Source organism: Macaca fascicularis, chromosome 4 (genome assembly GCF_037993035.2).
Source record: "Macaca fascicularis isolate 582-1 chromosome 4, T2T-MFA8v1.1".
Lineage (NCBI taxonomy): Eukaryota > Metazoa > Chordata > Mammalia > Primates > Cercopithecidae > Macaca > Macaca fascicularis.
In genome coordinates this window covers 23463402-23489106 of record NC_088378.1, presented here as the reverse complement: position 1 = coordinate 23489106, position 25705 = coordinate 23463402, and the positions used below count along the sequence as shown (strand labels likewise).

Here is a 25705-nt window from a genome sequence, read left to right as displayed (position 1 = left end):
TTTCCTCAACTTTTTCACAAATCTAGCTAGAAACTTGTTAGGTGCCATTCCTAACAAGTTCCTAATATTAGTACATCTGAACTAGTGTTCTTGGTTACCATGTGGCTGGCAACTCATATTTCCTTCTTTTGTTGCACCATATCACTGTCATGTTAATACTTGGGTCATCAGTGCCACTGGTGATACACAAATAAGAGTGGCCATGCTGACGGTGCTGCTGGGGAGGCTGAAGATATCTCCACTGAGGTTGCTGTTTCAGGCTGGCCAGGCACGCTGTGTTCTGATGGTGCCATTTCCCCAAGTCATACCCTCGTCTCCCCAGTTGCAGACACTGCTAGAACCAATGATGCTGAAGGTCTTATGTTTTTAAAGACTAATGGAGATTTTGCTGAGATAGTGTTTTTAATGTTTGCTTTTGGCTTTTAGTAATATTTGCTCATTCTTATTTAAGAGTTTTAATCTAGCACTCAATCTTGAGCTGGCTGAGCAACTGGAAAACCATACTCTAATCTTTTGCCTTTGACTTTGACTAAGGAAATATGCCTCAAATTTCATTTCTGCCATCATGGCCCTTTCCAGGAAGCACTTCTGTGCTTTATACAGTATATATAATCCCCAGACAAGACCCTTACTCAGTTGTCCAGACATACACAGAGAAGTATTAATTCAAGAATAAAATACAGTTTAAGCTCAGGCGGAGACCACCCATTTTTAGGTAACAGAATAAGTAAGAAAAAAAGAAAAAACTCTCACTTTATTTAGATACTTTTTATTTAGTTGAAGTAGATTTTTATATGCACAAATACAAGCAAATGTCCTATAAAATCTACTACTCATAATAAAGCCCATCTATCATGAGTTTATTATGTGCCAAATACTTCAGAGTACTTCACATACACAACCACATTTTTCACCTTTTCAGATGAAGAGATTGAGGTTTAAAGGAATATTTAGTAACTTAACCAAAGTCAACAGTTAATCCAGGCCTGCTTGATGCCAAAACTCTTATTCTTAATATCTGTGATTTAGTGAAGTAATTAAGAATGAGATTATGAACATAAAGAATCTCCTATATAAAGAATGAGATTATGAACCTGAAAACACTGACCTTCATTCATTCAATAAGCATTTATTAAATTCCTATTTATGCTTCAAGCTATGCTAGACACTTGGAGAATGATGAACAAAACAGCATGTACCCTCTTGGAGCTTGCATTTTAATTTTCCTTCCCATCCTTCTTGACAGATAATCTAAGACCAATAAATGCAACTTTAGTAAAAGAGAAGAACATGAACTTGAAGTCAACCTATCCTCCAAGAGCAATGAGGCATGTGACCTTCAGAGAAGCATATACTTCTTGAGATTTCCTGGAAGATACAGAATAACACAGCATCACCACCCTTATGCTCTTTCTAGAGGAGTTTTATTTTATGGCAGGTGCCTCATAGGAAAGCATTTCTGTTACAAGTTAGCATAATTCTGAAGAAACACAATCCTTTTTATAGTAAAAATATGGAACTTGGATTGATTAATAAACAGAGCCATCTACAGAATAAGAATTCCACAGTGCAACTCCAAAATGAATCCATTTTTATAATATCTTCTCTGCCAGCTAATTTAGAATATACTATGTGCAAAAACAAAAATGCCGTCCTTAAAATAAAACAGGCCTCAAGGAATATCTGTTTTAGAGTTGACTAAATTCCCAAATACTGAAATTTCTTAACCTTCCACTTGAAAAGACTAACAAAAAAGTCAATGTTGTTTCTCCTCTGCAGAAATACCAGATATTGCCTTAGATATCACTAACAGAAATATTAGAGATTGCCTTGGATATCTCTAACAGAAATATTAGATATTGCCCATTAGATATCACTAACAATGCATATAGTATCTTAAAGGGTACGTAACAAATGGGGCTTGGGGAAAAGAGGGAAGTATGTTTATGTGATCTATAAAATAAAGTGAAAAATTTTAACCACATTGATTCAGTAAGATTTTCAAAATGAATACTCAAAGGGAGATTTTCCTTGACTTTTCTTTTACTTCAATGAACTATTTATTTTATTAGAAATAAGAGGGCATTCTCCACTGGCCCCAAACACATAGAACCTGTATTTCATATTCTTCCAGTAAGAAAAATCATCCCTGCTATAACATTATATCTAACATTTGAATGAAGGAAAGAGCAAAATATTAAATTTGTTTACATAGAGGAGCAAAGTCCATGACACAACCATCTAATAAGGTTGGCTGAGTAACTTACTGTGAGTAAAACAATAGAGCAAGCAAGGATACAGAAAAGACTCCATAGATTGCTCTACATTTTTATAGTTTAATCATAAGTCCCTTTTTCTGAAGAAATTACTTTCAATCATGTAAGGAAAGGATGGCATAACTGGTTGTCTTTTTACCAGCCCGGAATATGAATAGACACTTATCCTTCATGGTATAATTTGAAAGGCTGATCAAATCTTATCATGAAATCTACCCTTTTCCTCCTCTGTGCCTGAAATTCCACTATTAGCAATTCAATCTTTTGGATCTTACAGGATTTTTATTTTAAATGTACTATGGTCTCTTGTGGCCAAGCTTGTTGTAGTTGTAATAGCCTTTGGTATTTCTGAATTTCCATTCGCTATAGAACTTCACATGCATGTTTAGATTAGCATGCTTGAAATTATTAAGGCAGAGTACAAATATCATTTTGAAAATTAGATATAAAAGTAGAGGAAATTTACTAAATTTTGGATGTAAAATAAGCTAAGTTGTAAGGTCATGACATCCATTCTTCTCCCTTCAAAGATATGAACTTATTCCATTTTTAGTTACATAATCTTCAAAAAATAAATTACACATCATATTACTTAAACAATGATTAACAACCATCACAGTCAGACAATTTCTTACCTAAGTTAAAAAAAAAGTTTTCAACTACACCAATAGCTCCTCCAGTACAATGTAGAAATTGTTTTTGAGCATTCACTAAGGACCAGCTACTGTGATAGGCATATTAGAGAATACAAGATAAGACTTGTCTCTTGCCCTCAAGAGGGTCCCACATAAAATCAGGTAGTTCTAAGGCAGCACAGACTATGACAAATGCAGCAGGAGAAATACAAACACAATGTTAGTGGAGACACAGATTACTTTAAAGTTGGGAGAGTGACCTGTAGAAAGCAGTGTAGAGATTTCTCAAAAACACTTAAAATAGAACTACCTTACCACCCAGCAATCCATTATTGGGCATATAACTAAAAGAAAATACAACATTCTACCAAAAAGACACATGCTCTTGTATATTTATCACAGCAGTATTCATAATAGCAAAGACATGGAATCAACCCAGGTGCCCATCAATGATGGATTGGAAAGAAAATGTGGTACATATATACCAAGGACTACTACACAGCCATAAAAAAAGAACAAAATTATGTCCTTTATAGCAACATGGATGCAGCTGAAAGGCCGTCATTCTAAGTGAATTCATGCAGAAACAGAAAATCAAATACCACATGTTCTCACTTGTAAGTGAGAGCTAAAACATTAAGTACACATGGACACAAAAATGGGAATGATAGACACTGGAGACTCCAAAAAGGAGGATGAAGAGAGGCAGCAAGGGTTGAAAACCTATCTATCAGGTACTATATTCACTACTTGGATGATGGGATCAATAGAAGCCCAAACTTCAGCATTATACAATATACCCCATGTATCAAACCTGCACATGTACCCCTTGAATACAAAATTTAAAAATAGATACATAAATAAATAATAAAAGAAAACTGAAGCATTGAAAGTACTGGTAGACAAGGTGAAATCTGCTAAAAATTCTACCCTCTAAAAATTCTGTTAAACTAAGACAGAAATGAATAAGGCAATACTGCCTTGATGAAAAATCACAGACTATCAGAGGAGCAGGTCTTGAAAGCGCTACTGTGGGCCAGTGTGGCACAGTGATGGTGTAAACAAGTTATGATGCCATGGAAGAAAAGAACACAGAGCACTTGTTTTTATAGAAAGGTTTGGGGAGGTGCCTACCTTGAAATCTAAATAACAGATAACAAAGGGAGATGAAGGACATTCCAGGCTGCAAAGTTCAACCATCACATAGTCAAGGAACTGCTCTGAAAGTTGGGTATGAGTTTCACAGGAGTAGATTGTCATGGGGACTTCAAAAACAAGGCAGTAAAAAGCAGCAGTTCCTTATTTTCTGCAAAAGACCCCTTTATAAATAAGAAAACAGCTACTGGCTCAAATTTCCATTTTATTCTTCCTGGATTGTGTTTTCTTTTACTATTTTATCTCTGTAGTCGCTGAGCCCTTCCATGTCTCTGAAATTCACACTTTCCATGCTTTTGAGAGTCTGGCCAGTCATGGCCTCACAAATTCTATACACCATACACTTGTTGGTTCCTTTTATCAATGTATTGGTCTCTTTCAAGTCTGTCTTTTACTTAAGAAAGAAGAGACTTCTCTGTTTACAAGGATCATATAGTTTTACCTTATACAAGTACAGAATTGGTCTATATTGTCTATTGTTAATGTATTCATACCTTTGTACCAAGTAGCCCAGACTGGAAGCAGTCCCCATAGGACACCGCCACAGTTTGAGAGGGTTGTCAGACAAAGTTATAGGATACTTAGTCACCACGAAACTCTGGCTTGAAACTTGTCTCCTTCCTCCCCCAAGTTCCTCAGGAATGTGTAGTTATTGTCACTGCTGGGTTTACTTTTGTTATTTTTAAGTGTTTGTGATGTGAGTTTCCTTAGGAAAGCATCTGACAGTAATCTAATTCATAAAGAAAAAGAAACTGATGTTCAAGAAGTTGAAAAAGGCCTTCCCTAGATTTGTTGTCATCTTCTGCATGGGGACTGGTTTCCCCAGGGAGGCACCAGGATAGAGTTTTTTACCTCTGACCCACCAGATGGCAACACCTACCCTTGGTAACCAAGGAAAGCAGGCAGCACCTAGGGTTAAACAGTAAGTGGCTTCCACACCTAACACCCTGAAAATTATGTAGTTGCCTGCTTTTTACCCTTGCCTGAACCATAACGTCGTTTTAATGTACATAGTTCTAGATTATGGCTACCTCCCAAGAACATCACCCTCTCGTTCATTTACTTATTCATTCAACAAATCTTGAGACTACAAAAGAGAAACAAATAACAGATATGAAAAACTGATATAACACCTTTTAGTGGGAGAGACGCAATTGATCAATACATCAATACATGTATAAATACATAACATCATGGCATGTAATATTATGTCATGTCAGGTAATAGTAAATGCTATAATGAAAAAAATGCAAAATAAACAGAGAGTGATGGGAAGTGCTAATTAAGATACAGTAGCCAGGGAAGGCCTCTGTAATATGTTATGTGGGCAGAGACCTGATTGGAGTGAACCAGAGGGGTATTCAGGAAAAGAGTAACACAGAGAGAAGTGCATGTGCAAAGGCCTTGAGGTGGAGCACATATGTGTGTTCCAAGAACAGCAGAAAGTCCACGGCATTGGAGTGTGATGAGCAAGGGGAGGATGGAAGGAGACAAAGCCAGGGATTAACCAGGAGCCAGACCCTGAAGGGCCCGTCAGCTATGGAAACAAATTTGCATTTTATGCTGACCCCATAATCTGAAGGAAATAGAGGAATCACGATGACTACAAAGTTTTCAGCCTGAGTCTTGGAATAAAAGAAGTGTCATTTACTGACATAAGAAAAACCAGGGGAAAAGCAAGTTGGCACTGAGAGGGAGATGTGAATTAAGAATCAGTGGGTACCGGTATCATATTGTAGAGTGATGATTGGCATTTACACACTTTCATCTTTAGGGATTTCCACCTAAATTTTCATGTCTCATCAACTTCCAATTATTAATATTTTGGCCAGGGGAGGCATGTAACCAGAATGGCAATCCAAAACTTATTTAGGTTTTATGCAGAGCTGATTTCAGGGACCATTTTGAGGTAGGTAAAATTTATGAAGTTTCCCAGTCTCCAGGTTTGCCTCTTCCCCAACCCAATTTTTTTCCTCCACATTGCTCCCAGATTTTCTCTGAACACATTCATTTCCCTTGTTACCTGTCTGTTTCTGCCTCCGCTCGTCACCACCCATATGACTAGGGAAAAGATCAGGTATCAGTCACTTACACCTAGGATGAATTCAACCCCCTATTCAGTATCTCTCTGAAATATTTGCCCTTTAAAGTTTGTCCCTCATTATGTGATAGATATTCCTGTTCTCCATTTAATTCTCCTCTTAAGGGAGCATCAAGCATGAAAAGAAGCACTGGTAGGTTTAGACACCTATAGATTTTGCCTACATTTGAGACATGATATGAAGATAAGAATGACCCAACACAGTGTATGCGAGGAATGCTGCCAAGCATCCTCTGCTTGTTCAAGAAAGACCCCATCTGAAAAATTGTTTTAAAATAAAGCAGTCTATGAGGGAAGAAATAAGTACTTACTTACTGCTATGATGGTTACAGGATGTTGACTATGGTCTGAGGTGGTGGAATAAAGGGTGGTTGTCCAAACTGATCATCAGAACAAATGGCCATAAGGCAAGTTCCTGGAACAGACAGGTAAAGTCAGGGACTACCAGGAGCCAGGAACATGATTCCAGGGAGCAGCAGATCTGGAAAGAGGACACAGATATCAGAAAGAACTTCTAAGAGAAACAGCCAGTAACACCGCAGGTGTGATTAGCTTTTCAGAGCCGTGTGTTTACGTCTGTGAGCACAGTGGCATTCTCCAGGACCAAGGAAATACCCATTGCTAACTCATTTTTACCCCAAACTAAATACTTCTTCTAGAAGTCTAAGTACTTTGAATCATTACTTCATGGCTGATTACCTTTGTCAAATTCTTCATAAATATTATTTTAAAATGAAAGAACTGTAGGTAGAATACTACTGATTTTTATCTCTACATATTAGTTGATACTCTTTTCAGTATTAATATTCTATGATCTTTTGGAGGAATGTGAATGGGTCTTTCCTCATTTGCTTTATTTTCATGTATCCCTGGACTCTCATGAATGGATGTTTTTCTTTTTCTAAAAAGAATATATGCATGCACAGATTAAAATGTTTTCTAACGGAAAATCACTCCTACTAATGGCATTTTACTTAAGTATTGGAAGAAAAATAAAAATAAAAAAATTCCCAAACAATTGATATTTATATCTTCTAATATAGCAAGCAGAAAATAATTTTAAAGTTGCTAAGATTAACTTGTTACCCTTAACCCAAAGAAAGCCTATTCAGTTATGTCACTAACCCAGAGTAGAAAATATATCCACACAACTTCATTACAGCAGCCAATCTGGCTGCCAGGGTTGACTTGAAGTAGAAAATCTACACTAAAAATGTAATACACTAAAAGGCCAATGACAAATAACTACTAACAATGATCTGTGCCAACCCAACCCTCAAGCCAGGGTGACTTCACCAGAGGGTAATCTCATAGACTGAGGAATTACTGAATTAGTTGTACAGCTTTGGGACTAGACATGTCCTGAAACCCCTAGACACTGTACTGGAGAAGGGCATCATGGGAATGTGCTTCCTACTTGGTGAAGAGCATTCTGCTTCCTGCAGAGGAAAGCATGGATCCGAGGGTAGTGTTGGTGGTGTGGTCTGAGGAGATAAGGAACAATGCACACCACCTAAATATCCTTTCACACATTCTCTAATAAAATTTTAAAAATTATAGTCTCATATATACCCTCTATAAATATGTATAGTCATACATATGCACTGCGTATAGCCCATGTATATATTACATAAACATACAGTAATGTGTAATATATATTCATAACCCTTACATAAGAGGATTTGTGAGTTTAAATTTTTCTCAGAGTGTAGAGATTATAGATATTTTATCATTTTATCTCTCCTTTTAAACATTTGTGTTTCCTTTTGTCAAGGACAAAATAAGATCTATGAACCCAATCATATTGTCATTTTGCCCTCAGATATCAGAAAGCTTAGAGAGAACATTAATTCTCAATTATATTTAGTATTCTTAACCTATGTTTTCGGTAAAATTTTCTCACCCAACGTCAAATTTCCTCATCCTCACTATTTAGGTTTTGATTTGTTAACTTCATTCAAATGATTGTTTTACTTACGCACCTAGCATTAAAAATAATTCATGTCCTTTTTTGTTCATAAGTACAATACATATAGATAACATCATATTTGATATACACATTTATACATATGTACATATCTAATAAAAATAAGACAATAGCTAGCTATTATTTATTTACAGTTTATAATGAAAGTGTACTACTTTTTCCCAAATGGAACCTGAAAATGGGTCTTGACATGAAACAAGGAACCTGGAGGGCACAGGGAACAAAAAAGCCAGGGTCCAGACGGGAGATGGTGGATGCAGAAAGCACCCTTCTTTGTTACATTTACTACCAGGCAACTTTGTCCAGGGAAAATCTCTGTTTCTGAGCAGGCTCAGAATGGAGAAGAGAGAGATAAAGCAGAGTAGTAGGTCCTTAGTAGTCAGGGGATTGCCTAATGAGAGCTGAAAATTCAGTTCCCCCTGATTGTTCTGGAGCAAGCTCTGGAGCCAATTCTCAGTCAGGGAGACACCAAAGAAAAAAACAGAAGCCCGTGTCAACTCCAGAACTTCTTAGTCTCCTGGAGCCACTAAACTGGAGAGGATTATGGATCATCAGCCTCTCTGGTTAAAAGAAAAGCAGGCACACTTTGACTTTTACCCCACAGGAGGAGTGAAGGTAGGCTGATACGTGTTCATATAATGGTACTTTCTTTTCTTTGTTACCTCACCAGAATTGTTCTGCAAGTACATGGAATATTTTTTATATTTTGTCAATAGAGGAGATCAATTCAGTTACAACCACTCAACTCAGATCACATCCAAGGCACTTTGAGAAGCCACTGCAACTAATGACTAATCTCAATCAATCTCCTGGTTGCTGTTATAGTTGCCCAAGCCCTGGTAACAATCTGGAGCCTTTAAGACCAGCATGGAGTAGGAGCTGAGAGAAATCTACCAATAAGGTGAGGCCACTATGAGAAGAGATCAGCAGTCTCACTGGAGCATTGCAAATGCTTACATGTGTCTGGGCAGGCTGCAACATTACCAACATCTCATTCCAAGGGCCAGGAGAAAAAGCACAGAAGAACGTCCAGTCAATGGAAGAGGTGTCCAGTCAACTGGCAGGCAGGGTCAGATTAGACTTGATAGACATTCAAGTCTCTCTATAAATGCTTGAAGCAGACAGAAGAGCCTGACAGGAGCTTGGACATCAGGTGGGGTACCAGGGAACCCCATGGTCTAGAATCCAGTCCCAGGAAAGAACTAGAGTAGGAACCAGAAGGCAGGAGCCCATCAAGCAGGTCTATGCAGCAGACTGGCCATACTTCCAATGGGATTGAAAGAATAAGAGAAGATGCAGACCTCTGCTTAGCCAGAGCTGAATCTTTCTTATGTACCAGACAATGAGCTCAAATTAACAGACTATTTACAGATCGTTCTCAATGGTAGGAAAGGGACTCTCAGTGTATTGTTTCTCAAGTTCCCACCACTTCAGGAACCAAGCAGGGTGAAACAAGCCTGTAGATGGCAGGCTGGAATACCCAGAGCTTCAGTTTCTGCCTGCATCTGATGTGGAGCCTTTCCTTGTCCCTGAAATGATGGCATCTGCAAATGGGAGAGTGAGACAGTCCTGCAGAGAGCAGAGCCCAGGTCCACAGGAGCATCACAGCGGGATAAAGAATACATAAGGGAAGATAGATCAGTTCAGAAGTCCAGCCTTGAAAAAGAAAATGACCTTCACAATATGATTATATATTAAATTTCAGGCCAAATATTGATGCTACAAAGGATAATTTTATTGTAATTTTTATGAATAATTCCCAAGACACTTTATTCTCACTTTAGAAGCTTTTTCATCTAAATATTTTATATAAGCCCTTCCTTCTTAAAAAAAATTCAGATTTTTTATAATACATCAGCCTGATGTGTTTTATAATACATGCTGCTTGAGTTAATGAAAATCCTGAGATGAAACTTATTACTTAAATTATTTTAAGGTACATTATACAGCTTGTAGAAATCAGCCATTTTCCTCTCAGGATACACCATTTCCCTCTGGTTTAGCATAATAAAGACTTGAAATTTGCAAATTCAGGCATTGTAAATCACTGTATCCCTTTGAAACACAACGGGTCAATTGTCTTTCTCAGCTAAAATGTATTGAGTTGCTATTTTGTAGACTGTTATAATCCAGGATACAAACTAAACCAAAATTAACTGTATGTAAAATCTATTACAGAAGAGCTTATAAACATATAACCTGAAAGGTTTACACAATAACAAGAAAAAGGGAGATTTAACATGAAAACTGCTATAGGGAATACGTATTTATAATTAACTAATGATTACTGATTATGCCATATTGTAACTAAATTATGATAGATCATAATTAAAAGCAATGAGTTTTGATCTTTAAAAGAATTACAAACTGTGAGGTTTTTGTTGTTGTTGTTGTTGTTTGCCTATGGTGCAAACAGTCTGAAGAAGGAGAGGAATCATTGGGGCTACCTCATATATCTACCCCATAGGAAGAAAATATAGTGTCCCCTATCTTCTTCATGGCATGGTGAGGAACATGGTTAAAGTACGCCTATGCTCATACAGCCAGGGATGGTTTCGTGCACATGCAAGCTGCACAACACACAGAGTCTCACACTCAGAAGGGCCCTGCCCTTAATGTAATGCTCTATCACCAACTTGAAGAGTCTTCATAATTTCTGAAGGAGAAACCTTGCATTTTCATTTTATTCTGGGTCCCTCAAATTGTGTAGCCAATCCTGCATACAGAGAGGCCCATTACAAATCAAGGAACATCATCTCAGTTGGCACAGGACTTCACACAGTGTCTGATGCATGGAACAGCAAATGTTCATTGAATGAATTAAATAAAATTTACTCCCTAATTTTCAAGACAGATTTTAGTCTGCTCCAAACAGTTGACTTTCTTTCAAGACTATGGGGGAAGAAACAATCAAAGAAGGGAATTTTCTGCCACTGAAAATATTTTTCCATATCAACTTAGCCATATTAATCTCTTCCCCTTTTTAAACAACCTACAATTTATTAAACTGTGTGGGACCAGGGTTATGCTGATATCCAATGCAGGCTAAGCACATCCAGAGAACCTTGGGATACCCAGGCAGCAGGCCACCAGAATTCCTTTTACATGAGGACCCATATCCATAAACATTCTTTAAGACAAAAAAAAAAAGGTAACTTGGGAATTTGGCAGTTAGACCCCTGAAACCCTTGAACAAAGAGAGAGCTCTCAAACTCTGGATCTAGAAAGGCAGTGAGTCATCCTGTTTCAGGAAGAGCTGGCAAGGTGAGTTGACTTGGGCAAGAAGGATTGCTCCAAGGCTGGGTGTCACTCCTATGCACTTCTGTAGGTAGGTCTGGTGATTCTTGCACAGCTGGTATCATATTATTTGTTATAGCACAACATCAGCTGTAGGGATGAGCTTGGTGGCCACATATTTACCATATGACCCTGCTCCTGTGGCCACAGTGATGGAGCAGTACGTGGGCAGATGTCTCCAGGAAAGCTCCTTCTCTGAGATTTTGAACTAAGACTTATAAAGCTAGAGTTTGATAGCAGGAGCTTCCACTGACAGGTCATATAGAGGTGGAGCTGGGGTGACCCGCCTGACCATTGTATGAACTAATGTTTAAGTTAGAAAAAGCCAAATTGCACAGCGAAACAAGGGATTAGAGCAGATGTGCTGACAGAAGCAGAAGCCAGAAATGCAGAGAGAAGCAGAGGGAGTATCTATCTCCATTCCTAAAGCTTTCCAGTTTCCAACTTCATTCTCACAAGGCCCAGCTTATTTCCATGTTTATGTATTAAGTAAATATCCTTTCACTCAGCTAGCTTTGTTTCTTGCAATCAAAGGTCTAGTACACCATTCCTGAAAAGTGTATTCTAAGTTCTTCGATAGCACTTACTGAGAAATTAAAACACCAACAGCTGGGATCACCTAAGATGAGATCATCTGGGGTTGGCCATAAGAGCTGACATTAGAGTAGAAAAAGATGTGTTTTCTCAACCTCCAAAGAAACAGACTCAATTATAACCGTCCAATATAAGCTGAAAAAACATTTGCTTCTTAATGGTGCCCATTCCAGCTGTTTCAAGGGCATCCACCCAGTGCTTACAGACTGCTCTGTCACTTTCCTACTGCTAATTAGAAGGTAGGAAGCCCAGTCCTCCCTAGGATTGTCTCACAGTCCCAGCACTGGGGGAGACATAGCCAGAGCACCATCATAGATGCCATGACGATGACATCAAATTACACAGGGTTGTCCAGCAACTCAAGAGAAAGAAAGGAATCTGAAGAACAGAAGCAAAATCAAGCAGGGAACTCAATTCAAAAGTCACTGCAATGGTCATCCAAGTTCTTGACTATCCCTGAGACGGATAATCTGAGAAAGCAAGAAGTAGCTTTATATACTGGTGCTCTTCATGGCTTTTCATTAAATTCATTCAGGGTCTTTGTGATAAGCCTTCTTCTTGTTATTTCCTACTGCTTCATTTGTCCTCTGCGAATACATTTTCAAAAGCAAGATGATGCCAATAATTCTCTTTTTCTCCTCCACATTTGCCACAACACTAGACACATGAAGGTATTTGAAAATATTTACTTAACTGAATTGATTGAATGACTAGTTTCCCAAATGGGGTTAGTAAATTTCTATTTATCATATAGGAGAATCTAGCCCAGTGTCTCGATGGATAAAAGAAAACAGTGTAAAGCACAAGGGAAAAATGCTTCACCTACCCTAAGCTCTAAACCTTCATTGATTTTCAAGTCTTTGTTGCATTTTCTCCCAATATTATTTAAGACATTTTCACAACATGAATTTATACCAGGCCAAGCTTGAAACACATTATTTCAGCCTAGTTGAATTCACACACACGTGCGCGCGCACACACACACACACACACACCTCATATTATTTTTCCCTAAAGCAGATGCTTTGTCTGTTGAGCTTTTGCTTAGCACAGCTCCTAGCATCTTACATAGCTGTCTGCTCACATCGGACACTTAATATATACTTTACTGTTTTAAGCAGATTCCTGAGAGACTCTGTTGAATAACCCAAGTCTGGGGGTGAAATAAAATCTCCAAGGCTGTTTTCGAAGCAGGTACCAAAGAAGGGATGCCGACAGCCATTGCACCTTCTCCTCAACCACTATGTCAGAATATGCCCTTGAAATCAGAGTTTCTTCACATTTATGGTTCCTGTGGTGAGTATCTGGCTCACCTTGAACTCTAACCACCTGGACCTCAACCCAGTTGGTCATGGCATGTCATGGTGGATTCTCTCCTTGCTTGCCTTGCCTCTCTTGTTGATTGGACGAATGCTTTACCTCCTAACCCAGAGCAAACACAAACAGACTACCTTCCTTTTGCCTATGTCACAGGACCCTGGGCTCTGGATTTCCAACCTCTACTTTTTACCACTCACTTGAATTATATTTGACTGTTCCATGCCTGGCTCCTTTGGACCATAATAACCCTGCTGCTAGCCATGATCTTTCCTTCTTTTCATCCTTCCTTCTTTACTTTTCATAATCTTTTTGGACAGACATTAAATGAGGATTTACTGTTACTCTAAAGAAGCAAAGATTGAGAAAGACAGAGTTTTACTTCAAAGAAGTCATAAACCAATGAAAGAGACTGCCAATTAAACAAGCTGTTAGCACGCAATATGATAAATGTTTTCTTGATATATACACAGTGAAGTGCTTCATTCTTCTGAGCAAAGCAGGGAAAATGCTACAAAGCAGATGATGATGTCTGACCTAAATTTTAAGCACTATCAATTATTTTGCCTAAATGCTATGCTATTGGCCAATGTTTTCATAATTATTTCCAGGCAATATGAAAAAGACAACGTGTAACATTAGATTTACATCCTAGAAATTTCACTCAGGTAGGTTTGGGTGACTTAAGGAGAAGGTAGAAAAATCTGTTGTTTTTAGAATTTTTATCTGTTTTTCACAGTTCATTGTATTTACCATTTTCCTTTCGTTTAGTAAAAGTATTTAATGATGTCTTAAAGGGTATCATGATAGTAATAACAAAAAGCTAATCCCAGCTGTTCCCAAGAGATTTTCTATATTTTATTGCTGAATTTTAAAAATTACTAAATATAAAATACCAAAAAATTATTAGTTAAAAGTCTAAACCATTACTGAAACATATATTCATTTTTATTACTAATATGATTTTTTAAAATTATACATGTTTGTATTATAAAATATAAATATAAGAAATGTCACATATAAATAATCAATCATGATTGCCCTTATATATGGGTAAAATTTTACTACTGATTTACTCTGTATGAAAGTATCTCTACAATTATCTGATACTGAAACTTAAAATACTATTATCAGAGATGAGGCTTTAGATTTGATACAAAGTCATCTTCCAAAAATACCTTAAAGTATTTCAGTGGAACATTGACTGGAGCGATAACCATTATCAGACAGCAGCACCTTTACGAGAATTAGATTATCAAATGTACTTCACCTGATAACTAAGTTCAAGTAGATTACTGAGAAAATGGGATTCTTAACAGAGTTGAGAAAATACTAAGAAAGAGATGAGAACTGGCCTAGGGAAGATTTTTAATCACAGGCACTAGAAAGCATAAAACATAAGGGTATTGTGTGTTTAGGGAAAGTTGGTACAATATAAGATAAGAGAAGAAATCAGAAAAGAGAAGAAAAGCAAAGATATAATCGCCATTTTTTCTATAACTGACCACAAACTTTTCTCAGGATGAGCCTTACAGAGAAAATTATCATTCACATTAAAATAGTTAAGAGGTCGGAGTTGTTTCAGAACCAGCACCAGATTTAAACACCAAATTTCATTCCTCTAGTTAACTAGAACTAGAACTTTGTTGTTAATTAACTGGGAACTCCGAAAAAAAACTACTGAAGGTTCTGAAACATAAACAAATCAGGCAGATGGCAGAGAGAAAAGAAACATGGGTATTATTTTCTTTTGTTGTTGTTCATTCTCACAACTTTGTCTTCAGGGTGAACTCCAGTCATACAGTGGTTTGGCAGCGGCAGCAGCCACAAAGCTTCTAGGGGAACCTCATATTTCTGCCTGGAAGTCGGTCCTGCACGCTGGAGAGTGTAAGGGAATCCCAGGGTATTGAGACCTAGAAAAGGAGATCTACTAAATCTGTAAATCTATACAAGGCTCAGACTTACTCCTCATCTGTGCATGTGTGGGGCAGACCCAAACCAGCACAGTAAAGGCTTTGAGAAATCAAGTGAGATTTAAACCACTGCCTATGTCTCAGACTAGCATCTGAGTTATTCATGTGAGGAACACACTCAAACTAGCATTGAAAATGCTTTGAGAACTGAACTGAGATATAAACCACAGCCATAAAAGATCAGACACTTGATCTAAACCAATGCAAGTTGTTTGCCTTCTAAACATCAACATTCTCCAGAGGATTATAACCAGATCCAGAGACTGTACGATATAACATTCACATCATCCAGGATAAAAGCCAAGATTACTCAACATGGCAAGAACCAGGAAAGTCTGACCAATTCTCAAGGGAAGATACAATAAACAGAGGCCATTCCCAAGATGACTCGATGTTGGAACTATCAGGCAAAGGCTTTAAAGCAGCTGTGACAGTTATGCTCTGTGAGTTAAAGAATAACACATTTAAAAAGAACGAAAGGATAAGAGTACTTAGAGGAGTGCATACTACAAAAAATAACCGAATGGACATTTTGGAACTGAAAAAAACAATATCCGAAATTTTTCAAATTACCAGATGGACTCAGCAGAAGATTGGAAATAAGAGAGGAAAAAAATCAGTGCATTTGAAGATAAATCAGTAGAACTTACTGTTACAGGATCTTTGGGGTGTCACTTTTCTGGCCTGAAACCTCTGGCCAGTGGCACCTTAGCACAAGCTTTGCTAGGGCCCACTGGGCTCATCCCACCCATTCAGCCTGGCAAATTGTGCTCGGCTCACACTACTGGCCTGGATTCCACACCTGCCAAGGGTGAGTCAGGTGTGCAGCAGTGAGGGGTATGTGAGCAAGAGCAGGGTCCAGCCACTGCACAGACACACTGGCTGCTGCTGCGGGGCAGGTGCCCCAGGTGCCGGCATGGACACCAGCTCTCTGCAAGGCTGCGGCTGGACCAGGCACACTACAAGCAGCTTCCCCAGCTGGTACTGGGGAATGCAGTGGTGCCTGGAAGCTTGGACATGCCAAGTACCACAGGACCCCAAAGAGGGAGTCACAGCCCTGGCTTGGAAAGCTCCTAGGTCTGGTCTCCATGAGGGGCCACAGCTCTTCTCTCCTTCTCTTTACCTGCAATGTGGCAAGCGAGGGGCATGTGTCAGCCCTGTTTGTGTTATAGCTCTCTTAGCTCCACCATTCAGCAGGTCCTGAGTTCTCATCCTGTGACCAGGAAGAATGAAGTATGCTGACAAGTGGGGGGTGAACAAATTGAAGAAGAGCTTTATTGAGCAATAGAATAGCTCACAGGAGGTCCACAGTGGGTAGCTCCTTTCCACAGCCAGGGTGTCCCAACAAGTGTTCAACTCCTAGCAGAGAGGAGACCCTGGAGTGGGAAGCTCCTCTCTGCAAGCAGGTCACCCCATCATCTCTGCAGCTCTCGGCAGAGAGGAGGCCCTGGAGTGGGTTGCTCCTCTCTGCAGGCAGGTCATCCCATTGTCTTCCCAGCTCCTAGCAGAGAGGAGGCCCTGTAGTGAGTTTCTCCTCTCTGCAGTTGGTAGTCCAGACATCTCTGCAGGTCTCTGAAGAGCTCGGCAGAGGGGAGGCCCCAGAGTGGGTAGTTCCTCTCTGTAACTGATCATCCCAACATTTCCTGCTGTCAACAGAGAGAGTAGCTCCTCTCTGCTGCTAGTCCTCCTGTTGTCTGCTCACCTCTGGCTGAGCCCTAGGCTTTTATGGACATCAGCAGGGAGGAAGTGCACACTGATTGGTCCACGGGCAGCCATGGGCAGCCCAGAAAAGGCACTACAAATTCTCACTCTGGTCTGTGGGACTGGTAGCCCAGCTCCCAGCCTTCAGGCCCTCCCTGGCCTGAAGGTGGGTCCTCACCAGGGACCTGCCCCCTGGTCCCCTGGCTTGGCCCCAACTTTGCTCTGAGATCAGAGCCAGGATGACAGCAGGGAGAAGCCAGGCAGTGGGAGCAGGCACTTCCAAGCCTGTAAGCCTGTAAGGTTAAGGGTGCCTTCCCCAGCCCCCAAGAGCCATTTGGGAGGCTGCAGCTGTGCTCTGGTGGGTGGAGCTTCTTCCTGCTCCATGCAGTGGGAGGCCTAGGTCTGCAGCCACAATTTGGGTGGCTGCCGTGGAACCTGGGGAGCTCCCACCCCAACTCAGAAGAGACGGGGATGCTGCTTTTCCCTTCCAGCTCCATGGAGCCTGCAACCCTGATGGTGCTTCCCTGCCACAGCTGGCATTGTGGCTGCCATCATTATCTAATCTGAAGAAAAGAGATAAAATTGTATTTTTTAATTAGCAGGCCTTAGAGATCCATGAGGCATTATATAGGACACTGGAATCCCAAAAGGAGGGAAGAAAAAGATTCAGGTAGATTGTTTGAAAAAAAATCATGGCCAAAAATGTAGTAAGTATTGGTAAAAGACATATGTTAACAGATTCAAGAAGTCCAGCATGTCCTTATTGGAAAACAATTCTCTATGACATTTATGCACATTTTATATCAGCTTTTATTTCAGATTTTATTTTCAAGCATGTCTGTATAGCAAATAACCCTGAGTAACAGAGACATTATCTCCCTCTGTGGCACAGGGTAGATTTGTTTCATGACCATTATAATAAAAGATAATGTCTTTTTTCAGGCAAAAGTTGGGTATGTCTGTTATCAGTACCCTCTAAATTTTCAGGCTTTCCTCAGCTATAATTCAAATCTACTACACATACAGCATTTTCCTGGGCTACTCCATATCACACTATGGGACTTTGGAGGCAGGTAAACCAATGAGTATATGACGCTCAAGCTGCCTGCAGTGCCATGAATAATAAAGTCCTTTGTCTCTTACCCAGGAGTATTGTATCTTCTACCAGCATCCATGAAATAGTTAGCTTGCAGGTAAGGTAGAATTTCAGACCCTTCACAGTTCTTAACTACTGCCAAACAAGATAACCTCAAAAATAAAAACCATTCCTGGATTCATTATAATCTAAATTTTGAACACCAAACATAAAGAAAAAATCTTGAAAGTAGCTACAGAAAAAAAAACTATGACATACAATTGAATGATGATTTTAATTACCCTGGGTTTCTCATCAGAAAGAATTGGGGGCCAGAATACAGTGGGAAAACATTTTTAAACTGCTGGATAAAAGTCAACCCAGAATTCCATATTCTGTAAAAATGTCCGTCAAAAATGGAGAAAGGATGACATTCTCAAATGAACAGAAAAAAAAACTAATGAAATCTATCCACAGCAGATATTATCTACAAGAAATGATAGAATAAGATTCTTCAAATTGAAGGGGAATAATACCACAAGATTATTGGACTCTTTAGAAATAAAGAACAACAGAAATGATAAATATGTGCATAAATTAAATGATTATATTTTTCTTTTAAGTTCTGCTGAAAGCAAAAATTATAACACTCTGTTCTGGATTTTCAATGTATGGAGATGTTATATGATATTTTACCATGAAGGACAAACAGGTTAAAGAGCTATATGGTTGCAAGTTTTCTATATTTAACATAAAGTGGTATAATATTAGCCATATTAGATTATGAAAAGTTAGGTATTTATATTGTAATACCTAAAGCAATCACTGAAAAATAATACGAAGATGTATAGCCAAAAATTCAATGTTCAAATAATCCATAAGAAGGTAGGAAGAAGTAGGGTGGGGGAAAATAGCTGAAAAACAGAAAATTCAGGGGATAGAGAACAAATAAAATAGTAGACTTAAATCCTGTCATTTCAATAATTGTATTAAAAGTTAATGGTCTACTTCCAAAAAATAGCATAGGAGGAATCACTTCCCAACTCATTCTATGAGGGCAGTATTACACGGATACCAAAACCAGACAGTGAAATGAGACTTAAAGCTATAGGAAATAAAATAAATTTCAATTTACATATTTGATTAGAAATAAAATGTTATGCATAGAAGTATATGCCCATAATAACACATATTAATAATATTATAATAGGATGTTTTATCCTATTCATTCCTGGATTCATTTTTATCCTAAAGAGTATGGTAGAATCTTAGGAGAGAAATTGAATGAAAATATAAATTTTAGAAGAAAAAGAAACAATGTAAAATTATTGTCAAGGAAGAACTTGCTCTTCTTTTATAATTGGATAATAGCAGGTCAAATTACAATCATATTTAGATTCTACTGGACACATTTTAAAAAGCGTTTTAACAGTTTCTTTAAAAATATCAGTACTTACCATACTCCAGAAATTACATTCTTTGTAACTATTAAAGTTAGAATGATAAATTGTAGATAATAACTTGAAAATTTATGATGAGGTTTACAGATTTTGAAAATCATTTTGAGGTTATTCAAATAAAAGAATTTGAAGACTATCAAAAGACAGAAGATTATGAGAGCTAAGCTATGAAGCACAGAGCTCTGTGGTAGAAGGACACCACAGAGGAAAAAAAGAAAAATCTTCCTCTTTTGAACGTGCAAAGAATGTGAAACAGCCAGCCATATCCGGACTTCCCTGTCTCTGGCACTGTTGTTACTCTTCAGAGGAAGGTAGGTTAGATATCTGCAGTGGGTGGGGCTATCTCTCCCGGTCTCACCAACTGGTCCTCTGGGAAGTGACTCCTCCCCTCTGCCAGGAGCTTGACTGAATTCTCTCCCTCCTACACACACACAACCCACCCAGCAACATCTCAGCAAGGGCGTGGGCAGAGAAGCACAGAAATTTGATAAACCTGAGATTCTGAGTATTATCTGAAACCTTTTGATAATTCCATAGAATTGTTCTAAATGTATACCTTTTTTCTACTTTTGATTCTATTGGATATGTTTGAGTGATGTAACAGTTTTCTTTTAAAATATCAGTAAGTATAACCAAAAGTACATCTTTTGCAACAATATAAAATTATGATTTTTAAAAATGTAGATATTAACTTCAAAATGTATGAGGGAGTACTTAAGATTTCTCCCCATGGGCAAGGGTTCAGAAAAACAAAAGAAAGAATATACATGTTTACATGTTTTTCTGCACATTTAAACACATTTCAAGTAACACCTGCAACCTTAGTACCTAAGAATTTTCCAGGAAGAAGTAGAAACTATGTAAAATGAAAAACTGACTGGTTACATCAAAAACACCCCTCCCTTTACTAAAACATCACAGCTGGCTGGGCACAGTGACTCATGCCTATAATCCCAGCAATTTAGGAGATCAAGGTGGGTGGATCATCTGAGGTCAGGAGTTCCAGACAAGCCTGGTCAACATGGCAGAACCCCATCTCTACTAAAAATGCAAAAATTAGCTATGCATGATGTTACACGCCTGTAATCCCAGCTACATGGGAGGCTGAGGCAGCAGAATCACTTGAACGCAGGAGCGGAGGTTGCAGTGAGCCGAGATCGCACCACTGCACTCCAGCCTGGGTGACAGAGTGAGACTCTGTGTTAAAAAATAATAATAAAAATAGTAAAATAACAGCTCCTGAGTGGCTCTGTTTCCATGACCTGGGTCAGAATACATTCTCTTTGGACAGCAACATCTAGAGTATTATTCAAGAGGAATATAGCATTTAGGGTAGAAGACTAATTCCTATAAAGGAAAAATAAACACTTGGCCCTACACTTTCTGTAATTCTCCCTAAAAGTAACACAATATCAAAATACTTTCTTCCAAGAAAATGAGGAAAATGTAATTAATTGTTTAGCTACATACACTGTAAAACATAAAATATAGTTATTTTTGTTTTTTGACTATGTTTTATGTGGAGAATTTTCCTTCAAGAAAAAATAAAACACAAAGAGTGACAGACAAGAAACATCATCTCCAGTAGTTATCTGACCCACAGCAGGCACTGTCCCTCCAAACACACAATGCTTCTTGTGCTGGGTGTGGTAAACGAGCACATGAACCATGCAACCTCCTTTTGGTGCACTTTTCTGCAGTCAGAGTACATGCCTTGGGCTAGGACTCCAGACATGATGAAGTTCCCCCAGCACTTGTACAATAACTGAAAGGTGGAACTGAGAATAAGGCTGTACCTCCATGGCTTCTCTTGGTCTTCCAGATCATGGCTGTTCCCTGATCATGACACCTGTACTGATCATAGGAAAGGCAGTAGCTCTTTTGATAGCCTAGTTCCGTGATATACATTCAAAGTGGTCTCTGAAAGCTTTATTTTCTGTTTCCTCTATTTTCCCACTGATTCTATAATCAATTTAGTGATTATAATTACTGTAATTAATCCTTTCTCTTAACTAGTTGGAGTGGTTTCTGACTGATACACTGCTGATGGCCTGGACCACCTGGCACAGGCTGCTAATCACAGAGTACTTTCCAGGTTCCATTCTCCAGATGATAGGTTAATAGTGTAGGCTGCATCAGAACTCTGTATACTCAGCCTCAGCCTTTCTCATCAACAGCCCAAGGACCTCAGTATTCCCTTCTCAAGAGTAGCAAGTAACTGACTTTCCCATTTATACCTAGTGCTAGCTCAGAGCCCCTAATGTTCCTCTCTGTCTCTGCCAAGCTAGTTTGGAGCTTCAAACAGGAGTCATCTTCGGTCTACATTGTCTTACATTCCTATACCCATCTGTCTGAATCACCTTACTATGTACATCTCAATTAAATGTCTCTTTTCTTCCTGGAAACTAGACTATATGGAAATTATTTAGTTAATTCATTACATTTCCTGTTCTGTTCATTTAGACTACAGCAGTAACATCTCATATCTCTTTCTAAAAAAAAATTTGAAAACCAAGTTTTTACGTAGTTCATTCCCTTTCTGAATTTCAAACAAGGATTCTGTGCAGGTGTCACAGCTTACCGATTTTCTATCTCTAATTCCCTCCTCTTCTGAAAAATTGAAGGCGCCTGTTTGCTTTAAATAGTAATTTTATCAACACACACAGGCCAGTAAAATTATTTTAACTTAGGCTGTTTGATAGAGTGCACAAGGCTCCCAAGAGGAAACAAAATACATTTTGCCTCCCCAAAACTTACTTCCATCCATAAGTAATCAAATGTAAATTATTTTAAACCTGCATGCACTTGAAACTGCATCCATCAGAAGGTATTAGGCCTGTAATAAGGTCCTTAAACCACGTCTGTAATTTTCCTAGATCTGCGTATTTACCTGGTAGTATCTGGACTTCTTTCTAACCTATTAAATTCTTCTGTGTTGTTATTTCCAAATAGCTTCATCCCCAAACATGTCCGTCATGTATTATCACCTGTTTGTTGTGTATTGTTACTATAAATAGATCCTACTGCATAGGTCTACTTCATGTCCTCTATTTCCTGGCCATACAATCACTACCTTCTGTGAGCTCATGGTCACGTGCCTTTCGTGTTCTGTGCCCCTTTAAATACCAAGGCTGCCTTCCTGTGAGGGAAATGGGAGGACGGCAAGGACACTGGAGGATGCTGGAGTTGAGCAGATCGCCTGTCAAATCCCAGTGTGAGTCAAGTGACACTGAGCAACTGATTGAACTCTTTGAGTCTTCGTTCCCTCATCTTTAAAATGGGATTTATAATACTTACCTTATTATGTTGTCAGAAAAAACAAATGAGATAATTTATGTAGAACACCTGGCTCAGCACCTGGTAACATAAAAGGTAAAAGGATGAGTCTTTTGAAATGTAATTCTCCAGATGTGGTTTTATAACTCAGCCTATTGCTCATGACTAATAGAGGATTTGTGTAGAACCCCTAGAGGCACTTCCCCAGATGCCGTATGATTCATTTCTGAAAACAGTCATCAAAAACTTTGTTTTAATTTTAGGAAGTGTGCTGTAGACTGACTGAAATTTAATGTCATAATTATACAGGTAGCAGAGGTGCCACTGGGCCTTCCTCTGGCCTCCCTCTGCCTCCTGCCATTCTCAGTCACTTCATCTGCTTTCTCACAGATCACTCCTCTAGCAATATTTCTCTCCAGGCCCATTCAGGACAGAAAGTAGTTATTCTGTCTTGGCCTTTGTACTAAACACTTTCTTCCCAATTCCAACCTCAAAGTGCCCAATTCTGTGAATTTGTTCTCCATAGTAGTATTCTTCAAACAAATCTTATGTTTGTGTTAAACTCCCAAAAGCAAGTGACCTGCCCAAAATCACTAAATGAATGTAAACACGTAAACAGAAATTCAGTCATTTCAGTCGGTTTGGGAATTTGGGCTGTTTTCCTATAATTTCGTTCTGTAACTCGGGCTGGGGATCCAGGACAAGGGGTGGCAATGCTTCTAACTCACACAGGAAATCTGAAAGTTGTTTGTCTGCTTTCATCAATCACTAGGGTTTAAAGCAAGACCCATCATCTGTAGGACTTGGTGAAGTAAATGTACATGTATAATTGATACAGGGTAGAATTCAACTTTTGTCTCTAAACAAGAGATTGCACTTTCTATTTGGTCAGCTGTAGATCAAATGTTATTAAAGTGCAGAGGTTACATACCAAATTTAATTTGCTTCCACAAGGAGATCCTCACAGGAAGAATTATACTCAACTACTAAACATACTGTACTGACAAATTTAAATAACTTGCTGTATTTTGGTATACTTCCTAGGAGAGTATTGACGGTAAATGTTTTTCAAACTTTGTTTTCAACAACTGCATTTTTGTGAGAAATTTATACCAAAGCAAATATAAAAAGGAAAACTCAACACTGATCTTCACATTATTAAGACAAAATTTTATGATATGGAAAATTCTGAATAAAATTAAAATTGTCCATAACCCAACCATTCAAATATTTTTATTAATCATTAACATTTTGATGTATTTTCTTCCATTCTTTTTTCTCTGCTCAATTTTGAAAACATTTGCAATAAAATAACCATTTAATTTTATATCCTGGTTTTCTTCGAATTTATCATTATAATCTGAACACTCTTCATATTATTAAAAACTTTCTATAAATATCATTTCAATAATTCCAAAATATTATATGAATGTACATAGTTTATTTAACCATGATCAGTTAGAATACTTTAAACATTTTAATTTGTATGTAATATTTTGTACATTCAAATTTAACAAAATTTCTGATTACTCCCGCAGTATAGAAAAGTTAAATTGCTAGGTCAAAGTGCTTTAACAGTTTACCATTCTTGATGTTATAGCTTCATGATTAAGTGCATGAATTTTTAAAGTCAGATATACCCTATATGGAATCCCGAATCCACCAAAATTATGAGATTTATGTTCTTAGGTATATTCCTTATCCTCTCTGAGGCTCTATTTCTTCATCTGCAAATCAGGGGATAATAATTCATGTGGCACAGTCCTAGGAGTATTAAATGATATAATAATGTTCATTAGACATAGTGGTTAAAAGCTTGAACCTACCTGGTTTGAATTCTAGTCTGATCATAGAGTAGTTGTGTAATCTGGGCTAATCTTTTTATGCTTCAGGTTCCTCATCTCTACAACAGAAGAAATAATGCCTAATTTCTAGGATTATTGCAAGGCAAAAATAAGTTAATACATGTAAACTAAGACAGAGCCTGGAAGATAGAAAGCCCTTGATAAATATTACTGCTGCTGTTACTAGAGAGAGGATTCTGTTCAGTCCTCTCAAGTGGTAAGTTCTCCACTACTACAATAAATATTTACTATAAATTACTTTCTAGAAAGATTGAACATACTTCCTTGCAACCAATATTAAAATGTACACATGCTTTATCCATTCAGTATAACAACAAGACAAAAGAAATTAGCAATTTGAGGGATCATATAATCGAACTTGCCTGTTACGCTTAGCATAATAGGATCGTTTGATTTTAGAAAAGAGTACCTGAGAGTTCTTCCTATCCAACCCAATCATTTTATTGTGTTTGATTATCCTCCTCAAAGAGTGATGAGACAGCCAAGTTTCTTAAATTCAAACACATAAACTGTACATTTTTCAAAGCTATTTTCCTCTTTCCCCAGGTTTATTCTTCTCACCTCAATAGTGGCACCGTCTATTGGGCACAATACTACCTGCACAGCTGAGCTTCTATGGATGTCTAGGTCATTGGGATCAGTCACTGAACAGTCATTTATTGTTTATCTAGTGTGTACAGTTTCTTAAGTGTGATAGAATAAAGTATCTTTCATGGCTATATGTCATAAGAACATTTTTGAAACATTCACTGATGTCCCCTCTCCCCAATACTTCACTTCTCCCTTTATCCTCCCTAACTCACCCACTGTATTAGTCTGTTTTCACACTCCTATAAAGATACTACCCAAGACTGGTTAATTTATAAAGGAAAGACATTTAATTGACTCACAGTTTTGCATGGCTGCAGAGACCTCAGGAAACTTACAATCTTGGCAGAAAGTGAAAGGGAAGCAAGGCATGGTGGCAGGCAAGAAAGAGCAAGGATATGTCAC

The 25705-nt window shown here is 38.2% G+C and overlaps 1 long non-coding RNA gene across 2 annotated transcripts in view; it reads right to left on the bottom strand.

Moving 5' to 3' along the window:
- Positions 1-24755, bottom strand: part of LOC102135164 (uncharacterized) — a 329075-nt gene extending 304320 nt beyond the window's left edge. The window contains exons 1-3 of one of the 2 annotated variants that reach the window (XR_006697787.3): positions 24674-24755; positions 22869-22928; positions 6479-6648 (exon numbers count right to left, since the gene is read on the bottom strand). This is a non-coding gene — a long non-coding RNA (uncharacterized lncRNA). Of the gene's footprint in view, positions 1-6478; positions 6649-22868; positions 22929-24673 lie in introns of those variants that run through there. The other variant, XR_012433382.1, reaches the window with a different exon arrangement.
- Between the last annotated feature and the right edge of the window lie 950 nt (positions 24756-25705).